The sequence below is a fragment of the Pezoporus flaviventris genome, unplaced genomic scaffold (genome assembly GCF_033815535.1).
Source record: "Pezoporus flaviventris isolate CSIRO_AGI_PZ_B2104156 unplaced genomic scaffold, CSIRO_AGI_Pfla_v1 ptg000003l, whole genome shotgun sequence".
NCBI classification, from domain to species: Eukaryota; Metazoa; Chordata; class Aves; order Psittaciformes; family Psittacidae; genus Pezoporus; species Pezoporus flaviventris.
This window is the reverse complement of record NW_026892551.1, coordinates 1,975,567-1,987,636: the sequence shown is the minus strand read 5'-3', so window position 1 is coordinate 1,987,636 and position 12,070 is coordinate 1,975,567.

Sequence of the window (12,070 nt, the reverse complement as noted above, 5' to 3'; positions counted from 1 at the left end):
TTACATTTTATCTTCTTTGATCTGTAATAGAAGAAAATTATTACAGAAGAAGCATAATATTAAACATTGTCTTATAAATATCATATTTTTTTTTTCTTACTGTTATAAAAATAAAAGTGCAAAATTATTTCATTACATAAAAATGCAGAAATGATTAAAAAATCAGTCTGATGGTTCTGAAGTTAACAAAGTAATTTTAAACTCCCACAAAATAATGTTTTATTTATTCACTGGCAGCATAAAAAGCATTGAACATCAACTGCAATATACCTATATGAGACTAAAACAATAAATTAGTGAATAATGTCATTTTAATAGAGTATTATTAAGACTGTGTTTTATGAATAAACTAAAAACTGATTGAAAAACTGAAGTTCATAAAGATGTCTAAATAAATATATACTATGCACACAATGCAGACTCAGCACAATAACATGCCATTTCTTTTAGAAAATGTTATAAGATTGGAAGATAATAGAAATTTTAATATAGAATCTACACAGGTAGAATTAATGCTTAAAAGCAGTGGAAGCCTTTCTGTATCTTCTAATGCTGTGTGTGACATGATGTCAAAATCCCATGTTTCTTCCCTTGGTTTCCCAGTCAAGATGAGGCTTTACAAATCCCTGTTCTAGACCTCAGTTTGCGACTATCATGAGCTGCAATCTTTGCCAGCTTGCTGCAGTTCTGATTCTCTTGTCGTTCTTTTTTGCTTAAAAAAAAAAAATAAAATATAATGTAAGGTCTTCAAGGAAAACAATTATCTCAAGTCTTTCCATAGTTCTTGGCAGTAATGCAGTTGCTGTGTAGTAGTAAGTGAAATGCAGTGGGGACTCGGATGAAAGGAAGAAAATTAAGATTTCGTATGAATAGCTACTTTTCACATTAGTTTATTAAATTAAAAAGAAACAAAAAAAAACAAAACCAACAACCAGTAAAACTGAAACAGCAGTTTAGGGATCTTAGTCTCTGTTCCATAGATTAGTTGGATCCAGGATCATTTATGTCTTCTTTCTCTCTAAAATGTTTTTGGCTCCACAGACTTGCACAGAACAATTAATATAATGTACAGCCAAGTCATTTTACAGCAATTAAATGGGTAAATATTTATCTTTTCCTCTCTGAGTTATGCAACTGCTAACCAATTTCTACCTTGCCTTTTATATGTTTTCAGTGAAACTTAGATGACCTTCAGGTGATCTGTCTACTTAAATTTGTTTCATAACAAAGCTAGAGGCAGCAAAATAAAAGCATCTATCCATCTATCTCTTCAGAAAAAGAACTTCCACATACATCTGGAAGACAACAGTAGATCATGTAGTCAGGAGTCAAATATCTGCAACATTTTTTTGTTACATTTAGTAGCAGCATCACTTGGGCTAAAAAATAAACCTACTAAAACTTGTAATTCTCACAAATATTTTATTCTATTATTTGCTCATAAATCTGAGTTGGTAGAGATGGCAAAAATCCAGTTTGCAGAAAAAGAAAGAAGAAGAAATTAGTCATATGTTACACTGCAGTTAAGCTCTGTAAAGACTCTGAAACTCACACATCCTCTTGTGTGAAGATTGACCAAGTAGCCTAATTGTTGTATCAAAAACTTGAAATGTTGCACACAGCCTCATCTGAGAAGTTCTAGTTTTATAGAACTAGGAAGCATATGGAAAAGACAGTGGAAGAACTTAGAATAATTTTATAGGTCTTATTTAATAGCTAATTTGTTCCATTTAATGTATTTGTTCTGTAACAGAAAGCACATGTAAACCACTGTGTTCATTATTATTTTGGTGCCTTTCAGTCTTGACACTAAGGAGAGCTCTGAAACCTGGATGCATATTATCTTTGGGAACTCGTACATAAGAACCAAATGATATGAGATACCAGCTTTAGAATGAGGTCATAGAATCATAGAATCATAGAATCGTTAGGGTTGGAAAGGACCTTAAGATCATCTAGTTACAACCCGCCCTGCCTTGGGCAGGGACACCTTAAGCTAAATCATATCACCCAAGGCCGTGTCCAACCTCGTCTTGAACACTGACAGGGATGGAGCATTCACAACCTCCCTGGGCAACCTATTCCAGTGCCTCACCACCCTAACAGGAAAGAATTTCCTCCTTATATCCAACCTAAACTTCCCCGGTTTAAGTTTGAACCTAATACCCCTTGTCCTGTCACTACAGTCTCTAATGAACAGTCCCTCTCCAGCATCCCTGTAGGCCCCCTTCAGATACTGGAAGGCTGCTAGGAGGTCTCCACGCAGCCTTCTCTTCTTCAGGCTGAACAGCCCCAACTTTCTCAGCCTGTCTTCATACGGGAGGTGCTCCAGTCCCCTGATCATCCTCGTGGCCCTCCTCTGGACTTGTTCCAACAGTTCCATGTCCTTTTTATGTTGAAGACACCAGAACTGCACACAATACTCCAGGTGAGGTCTCACAAGAGCAGAGTAGGGGGGCAGGATCACCTCCTTCGACCTGCTGGTCACGCTCCTTTTGATGCAGCCCAGGATACGGTTGGGCCCCTGCCCACCTCACAAGTGTGTCGAGGTCCCTCTGGATGGCATTCCTTCCCTCCAGCGTATCAACCGAACCACACAGCTTGGTGTCATCGGCAAACTTGCTGAGGGCGCACTCAATCCCACTGTCCATGTCAGCGATGAAGATGTTAAACAAAACCGGTCCCAACACCGATCCGTGAGGGACACCACTCGCTACTGGTCTCCAGCCGGACATTGAGCCATTGACCATAACTCTCTGTGTGCAGCCATCCAGCCAGTTCTTTATCCACCAAGTGGTCCATCCATCAAATTCATGTCTCTCTGTCCTGGGTTCAGCAGTAGCAGTCATGTTTCTCCTTCGTGGTAGCTGATGCAGTGCAGTGTTTTGACTTTCTGCTCGGGAACAGAGCTGATAGCGAAGTTTTGGTTTGGCCAAGGACTTTGTGAGCCTCATGCTCTGCCAGGGAGGAGGGGAAGCTGGGAGGAAGCAGAGACAGGACACCTGACTCAAACTGACCAAAGAGATATTCCATACCACAGCATGTCATGCCCAGGATGTAACTGGGAGTTAGCTGGAAGGGCTGGTAGACTGCAGGGTTGGAGGAGGCATTGGTCAGAGCTTGGTCGGGTTGGGGGGGGGAAGAGTTATCGGCCAGCTGGTGCTGAGGTGTTGTATTTTCTTCCCTTATTTCCTTTATCATTGTTATTACTGGTGGTAACAGTAGTGATTTGTGTTATACCTTAGTTACTAAACTGTTCTTATCTCAACCTGTAGGAGTTCCATTCATTTCGATTCTCCTCTCTGTCCCTCTGGGAGTAGGGGGAGGGAAAGAAGGGGGGGAGTGAGTGAACGAGTTACCGGACTGGGTTTAAACCATGACACTCTCCAATTTAGAGACAAGGATGTCGTGTGGGACAGTGTCAAACGCTTTACACAAGTGCAGGTAGATAACATCAACTGCTTTACCCCTGTCCATCAGTTCTGTAGCCCCATCATAGAAGGCCACCAGACTGATCAGGCAGGATTTCTCCTTAGTGAAGCTATGCTGGCTGTCACCAAGCATCTTGCTGATTTTCATGTGCCTTAGCATGCCATCCAGGAGAATCTGATCCAAGATTTTGCCAGGCACAGAGGTGAGACTGACTGGGCTGCAATTCCCCAGGTCATTCATTTTCCCCTTCTTGAAAATGGGGGTTATATTTCCCTTTTTCCAGTCATCGGGAACTTCACCTGACTGCCATGATTTTTCAAATATGATGGCCAGTGGCTTCGCAACTTCATTTGCCAGCTCCTTCAGGACCTGTGGATGGATCTCATCAGTACCCATGGACTTGTGCACGTTCAGATTTTTAAGATGGTCTCAAACCAGATCCTCTCCTACAGTGGGTGCAAGGTCTTCATTCTCACAGTCCCTGTATCTGCCTTCCAAGACTTGGGTGGTTTGGCCAGAGCCTTTGCCAGTGAAGACTGAGGCAAAGAAGAACCTCAGCCTTCTCCAAATCCCGTGTAGCCAGTTCTCCCGAGAGCTTCCTGAGGGGGCCTACATTCTCCCTAGTCTGTTTTTTATTTGCTATGTACCTGTAGAATCCCTTCCTGTTATCTTTAATACCTCTAGCTAAGTTTAATTCTAACTGGGCCTTAGCTTTCCTAACCTGGTCCCTAGCTTCCTGGACAACGTCCCTGTACTCTTCCCATGCCACCTGTCCTTGCTTCCACTTATTAGAAGCCTCTTTTTTTCAATTGAATTTTCCTCAGGAGCTCCTTATCCATCCAAGGAAGTCTCCTGGCCCTCCTGCTGCACTTCCTTCTGGTTGGGATGCAACACTCCTGAGCTTGCAGCAGGTGATCCTTGAATATCAACCAAGAGTCTTGGGCCCCCCTGCCCTCTAGGGCTATATCCCATGGAACCTTCCTAAGCAGGTTCCTGAAGAGGCCAAAGTCTGCTCTTTTGAAGTCCAGGGCAGTGAGCTTGCTGCACTCTCTTCTCACTGTCCTGAGGCTCTCAAATTCAAGCATCTCATGATCGCTGCATTCAAGGCTGCCATGGAGCGTCAAATTTCCAACGAGCCCTTCCCTGTTGGTGAGCACGAGGTCAAGCATGGCACCTCTCCTTGTCGGCTCCTCTATTACTTGCAGAAGGAAGTTGTCTTCTACACAATCGAGGAACCTCCTAGCTTGCTTGTGCTGGGCCATACCGTCCTTCCAACAGATGTCAGGGTGGTTGAAGTCACCCATGAGAACAAGGGCCTGTGAGCGTGTGGCTTTTCCTATCTGTCTATGGAGTGCTTCATCTGCAGGTTCTCCTTGATCAGGCGGTCTGTAACAGATCCCCACAGTCATGTCTCCCATAGCTATATTCCCTTTAACCCTGACCCACAAACTCTCTGTGGACTGCTCACCTGTCCCCAGACAGAGTTCCATACTCTCCAGCCTATCCCTAACATAAAGGGCAACTCCCCCTCCCCGCCTGCCAGGCCTGTCCTTCCTAAAGAGCCTGTAACTTTCCATTCCAACACTCCAGTCGTAGGAGCCATCCCACCATGTTTCTGTGATGCCTATTATATCATACCCCCATAGACGTGCACACATCTCTAATTCCTCTTGTTTGTTCCCCATGCTACAGGCATTTGTATAGAGTCATCTGAGCCGAGCTCCAGCTGAAGCCAGCTCATTGGCTGGAGAGACTGGGATATAGATATATGGTCCTTAGTGTCTGCCAAATTATGTTATTCTAGAAATAACATGCCAGGTTAAAGCACTTGACATACATATGCAATCAAGAATTAGAGCCTTAACAAAGTTTTACCATGATCTTATAAAATTATTTTAGTTCACAGTGTAGAAGGATCATCCTACAGTGGCTTAAAACATTCTTATCCAGTTAACAGTGACTTCCAACAGTTCCTTGTTTTTTTTGCTCCCCTGTCCCTTCGCAGAAACTATTAATATTACATATTGCATATTACAAAATATTGCATAAGACACATGTCAGTAGAGTTTTGTAAATGCTCAAAGTTTTAGATTCTAGCCTTTTCCTTGATTATTTCAAAGGTTTCCCAAAAGGTCAGCTAACTACACTGTGCTTTCAGTCTAGCTGCTCTTTACAGGGACCTGACTGGCCACATTTCAGACTTTCACTTCTTATTGAACTAGGTTTGAGACATAGAAAAACACATGCATATTTCCATATATATGTATATATAAAAATTAATTTAACTCTTTAATTTTAAGTATGCCTTAACTATGTACTATATATTATATGTTCAATATTTTCCTTGTTTAACCATGCAAGAGGCAGCTTGCCTTAAGTGAGTATATCTAATGTTTGTCATGTCCCCAGTGACTATTCTTCCATGTCGGGGGGGTTGGAACTAGGTGATCTTAAGGTCCTTTCCAACCCTAACCATTCTATAATTCTATGATGCTAACATGCTAGCTCTATCTGTGTCTTTGGGCAAGATTTCAGACATCCTACAGTTCCTGACATGGGACTGGTTGTTATATTCACTGATGTTTTCACTGACAGTACAAATTTGAGTAGAGATTGTCTTAAGTACGCATTTTGAATTTTGACAGCATGCTAGTTACAATGCTCATGTTAAGAACCTTCATTTTAATTTTCAAAATGTGCTAAAAACAGAATATATCCTATACTTTAACATTTCTGCTTATACTTTCAATTGATTTATGTTGGGGAAATGATTGTCTTTAATTATGTATAAAACTGAGGCATAGCAGGACATCAAATCTCAGTACAAATATTTTTAATTATATCTAGATTTCAAATTAGCTGACATTAGGGGATCATTCAGATGAATAATTATTGGTATCTAGTGACACTGAAGAGCTCTAAGATATACAGTTTGGCATCCAGGAGTCTGTTTGGAAAGATGTATGTTTTCCCTGGGTTCTTTGTTATAACTGCCAAACAGTGTGGATGTTAACACAGTTAGCAGAACTGGCAAATATAACACAATACTAGCTATCTGTAGCACTAGAAAACTATAGCTAAGAAACTGAATAAAAGCCCTTAGGTTCTTCTCTAAGTCAGATAGACATAGGCACCTCTATCCCAAGATATAGTTTTCTATATAGATCAACTTACTGACTTTTTAAAGGTGGTAGTCCTTACATATAATTTATAGAAGAATAAAAAACTTTCTTGTTTTATTTATGTTGTTTTGGGTTTTTTTATGAACAGCTAAAGAAGTGAGATTTACTAACCATAACAGTTTCTTTCTACCAACAAAATGTAAAATTCAAAACTAGAAGGAAAATGGGGAAAATTCATTTAGAATCAATACACCTACCCCTGAGCTCCTGAAATAATGTGAAGACTAAATAAACATGTGACTAAGATGTCACTTTAAATTGCAGTTCTCTCTAGCAGTGACAATTTCTCAATCTACATAAATGATCGGATTTCACCTCTCAATGAATGCTGGCATATAAGGCCTAATTTGTCACTGAACCACTAAAGCAGTTAAAGGTTTCCAGAGAAGTTGAAATCACAGCAGTCACTCATGTTCACAACAAGCACTCTACTAACATGCTGAATTTGATCTGTTTTGAGGCTGAAGGTAATGCAGAAAAGGAAAGTCTATACTACCGCAACAGCCACATGAATCCTGACATTTATTCATACCTTCTAAAAATCCTGTGCTGCGCAAACTCTGCTGTGTGAAATTGTTATTAAATGAGTTTTCAATGCTGGAATCTACTTAGGGCATTGGTTCCCAAGGAAATTACTACATAGAAGATACATTTTTATAAGGTTCTAAATTAATTTATCAAAAGGCTAATGTGAGCAAAATGTAGTAAATTTCACATAATGTCAAATTAATTTTTAAAGCAAACATTATGTTACACCTTTGTAACAATGTAGAACTTTTTAATAGTAAGTAAGAGTGTCTCTAGGAGTTGTAAAATACAGGGATATAAATTGGTTGGCTCAATAAAATCAGCTGCAAACATTTTTCTACTTTTGCTCATTAGAAAATCAGAAAATATGTTTAGATTAAGGTTCCAATAAAACTCTCAAATGCTCCTTCTCAATTGAGGAAACTTCTTATTGTCAGCAAAGATAAACAGATCATCCAATATGATATTGTTTTAGAAAGCATATTTTATTGATATTGTTTATTGATATATGTAGACAAAAAAACATGCATATTAGGTCCTCATAGTAATGCACCTATATTACTCTTTGCAAACGACAAAAACTGACTAAAGAAAAACGCCTTCAGTGATCCAGGAACAGAAACCAATACTTAGCAGTAATTCAAAATTATGTATTTTCTTGGAAACTGCTGAGAATACTGCTTTGTTTCAATGAAAAGAAAAATAAAATATGCATTAAAATAGTAAAACCTTTTCTTTCCTTGGTGCAATTGGTCTTCTTTTTAACAAACAGCAACGGAGAACACCAGCCTCAAATATCACTCAAAATAACTCACAAATCTTAGAAGACTTATTCTAAGATTAGCCAGATAATATTAGACAGTTCAGACAGAATTATTAGGTTATGGGTGCATAGATTTAGACTCAGATTAACAGTAATGAAATATGCCTACTAAGAATAATGGCCCTTTCAGAAAAGAATACATCTAATCAAGTGTGTTACACACCATTGAGCTTTTGTTCGAGGGTCTTGCTGTTTAATAGTTGTTTGGTGGCATTTGGAACTGGATGCAGTTATTAAACAATGTAAAAAGCTAATTTGTTTCTTGACAGGATGAGTTACCCCTTTTACTTTCACTCGGATTCAAATAAAATGACTCTCAAGTTAAATAACTCCAGAGAAGGTAAAGCATATGCATGTGATAATGAAAAAACTGACAGACTATTATTTGTAATCTTGCAATCTTCTATTGGAAGATTTCACTGAAAAAATATAGATACATTTCAAAGTACTCTGAACCTGATAGTACCGTGAATAAAATTAGGAGAATGGGACAGAATCAATATTGTCTCTAAAGAAAGTTTTGTTTTGCTTCTTTTACATTTTTGTAATGAGAAAATACTACAATATAGCTCATAATAGTACATTATAAGATATCACAACATCACAAAAACTATAGGATGACAAGATGCCCCTTGCTCATTTTGGTCCTAGCTCATTTTGGATCTTTACAACTACTTCTTTCAAAAGGCAATATGGACAAGGCTATATCAGTTTACACTCACTCCATCCTTTATAGTTCTCTAATACTCTTCTGGTGGTTGCTGGTCTAAGGCACAGCTTCCACTTATTGCAGACACTCCGAAATAACATGCGCACACAATTGTGCTTATGTCATCACATACGTCCTAGAAGTACATAGAAGAAGCCAAGCACCACAAAGATATTCAGACTTGGTCTCAGATTTAGAGTACAGTGACAGGCTATGTTTTATATAGTTATCCGTCCAAGTTCAGTTATCTTTCATCTACACTGAATTATGTTGTTTCAAAGGTGTGGATCTGCCATCTCAGTGTACTCATAAATTGTTGTGATGAACCCCATAAAGAACTTGAGTCAGTGATTCCCCCTCCCCCCCCCTCATTTCAAGATTAATATTTTGATGTTAGTTTTCCTCCAGATTTTAAATGAGGAGTCAAAATATCAAAATTACACAAAATTAAAAGTTTTTCAGAAAAATTCTATCAAACTACGTCATTCATTTCCACTTGATTTTTTTAATAATGAAAGTGCTTTAACATTAAATATACAGTGCTTCAGTCTTGAAGGAGTTGCACAGAGATATTTCTCACATCCATTCTCTTTCATGTGTCAAATATTTAGTTACACTAAGATTACTGTAGCATTATGCATCTATTCTCATGTGCATCCCTATGCATCTACATGGAATGTAATACTGTATTAAAACCTACTACTGCTATTAGCCTAGTCAATAACATTTACAGCATGGTATTTTCTTCCCAAGTGTTTAAATGGATGCATCCAAATCAAATTCTGTTTGAGTCAGATGTGGCACAAAGATGATTCCACAAGATGGCTTCTAGCACTCAACACTTAAATTGTGATAACACAAAATTCCGGGACTGCAGACTCAGAAGGCTCTCAATTGCCATCAAAGCCTCAGACATTTTTGATGAAAAACTGGCATTCAAAAAACCTGTTGTGAATAAGGGCTTCTGGGATTTCAAGTATTATTTCAGGGGCAGAAAGCAAAAAGGAGAGCTTAGTTTGAAAGGATATTTGGAACAACCCATGTGTGTTAGAAGAAACCAAGCATACATAGCACCCCTTGTAAGGCACAATACCATTTCATATATAGACTATTCTTCATTTTCACAGTCCTTTCTGTTTTTTTTTTTTTGTAATGCTCTGGAAAATGTTTGGATTATTGTAATGGAAAAGGGGTAGAATCCTAAATGGATGGGAAATAGTATTACTGTCTTTGCAGTTACAACATGAGGTATGCATCCAAGATTTCCCATACAAGAAAACAAGGCATTTATGAACTTACCACCTCCATTTCAATACATAAAGGAATAAAATTTAGTTAACCTAGAAAATATATTTCTTACATTTTCAGCTGACTTTTACTAAGATAAGTTTTATGATTTACTCAAGAATTCCCATGTGACTTTCTCCTCTTTCCGAACTGCCAGCAGTGAATAAGCAATTTTAGCCACTTCAGATTCTACAGAATATGGAATTAGATATCACTTTACACAGAAAATTGGTTCTTTTTTTAAACATTAACCCATTTGGAAAATAGTTTCCAGGTCTTGTGGGAAGCAATAACAATATGAAATCATCTGAATATTTCAGAATACTTACAATATTGAATTCCTTTTATAGTTACTACAAAATAACAAAAGAAACTTCACCAGTGAAATAAGTTGTTTGTCAAACTGCAATTTATCACAACAAAGGAAGTCGTATTTGGAGAAAATCAAATATAGTCCTACTGGTCTCATCAATTTGTCATTTTCTGTGGTAGCCATCTCAGTTGTATAGAAACATGGTTCTGTGAATCCACATAATATGTAAATTAAAAAGTTAAGTGAGTTAACCAATTTTAAGTTTCTGATGTGTTTAGTAGGAATTCAGTATCAGCAAAATATAAAACAATTCATATTTTTTTAACTGTCAACCCTAATATTTTTATTCTTCCATTTAGGGATCTTGAACTACAATTCAAATGCAAGAGACTATATTATCTGATAAAACTCACATTCATTTAGCAGATTTATTTAATAAGCAATTTAGCACCAAATATTAGTCTTGTATAATGGGTGAGCTCAGCAATCACACTTTTAAGGACTTGATCCCTACAGAGGATTTTAAGGATCCATCCTTACAAATGAAATAAATAAATGAGTTTGAAGAACTTCATTTGAAAACACCTGGGAAGAGATTTTGTTTTTTCCTATAAAATATAATATTCCAGGCTATCTCCTATCAGGTGGCAGCAAATAACATTTGCAGTTAGAAATACTGATCTTGACACTGCTTCAGTCTCAATTATGTTTTTGTACCAAGTGTAGTCCAGTAGCAATCCTATTATAAGTCTATCTTTCTTTCTAGGTCATGCCCCAAATTAACCACAGACGTGGCTTCTTAGAATGCCTACACTGAATCCCTTACACATAGCATTTTACTGTCAGCTCACTCTCAGGATCACTTTGGACTATCCTGAAGAGCTCCCTTCAAAACAAGCATGCCACAGAAAAGCCCACTCCTCAGCAGTGTGGGTGCAAACCAGCTTGGTGTCCTATGGGTTTATACCAAGAACCAGAGTCCAGCCCTCCTTTATTTAGCAATATCATCATAAGTGTGCTATTCTGCTGTCTCTGATACATAATGTCCTGGGTTCAGCAGTAGCAGTCATGTTTGTTTTTTTTTTCCTTTGTGCTAGCTGGTGCAGTGCTGTGTTTTGACTTCCAGCCTGAGAACAGTGTTGGTGAAGTCAATGTTTTCAGTTGTTGCTAAGTGATGTTTACCCTGACCAAGGACTTTGTGAGGCTCATGCTCTGCCAGGGAGGAGGGGAAGCCGGGAGGAAGCAGAGATGGGGTGCCTGACCCAGGCTAGCCAGGGAGGTATTCCATACCACAGCACGTCATGGCCGGGGTGGGGGGTGACTGGGAGTTACCCGGAAGGACACGGGGCTTCCGGGTGGAACTCGTCTTCTTGGCCAGTGGTATCGTATTCTCTTCCCTTGTTATTTTCCCTTATCATTGTTGTAGTTGATAGTTGTGGTGGTGATTTGTGTTGTACATTGGTTGCTGGACTGTTCTTGTCTCAACCCGTGGGAGTTGCACTCTTTTGATCCTCCTCCCCGTTCCTCCGGGAGTGGGGGAGAACCCCGGTGGGGGGGGGGACACGGACCTCGATTGTTGTCAGCTCGGCACCACTCACTGGGAGTGAGTGAACAAGTTACCTGACTGGGTTTAAACCACGACACATACACAGTGTCACAGTGTTTCAGCACATATCTTGCACACACTAAAAGAGGACTCAGGAGTATTTATTTCTCTTGGCTTTATACCATCAGTGATTTTCATTTTATATAGAGAATTGAAAATGATTTTTTTCTGGCTTTCTAAGAAGCTTAGA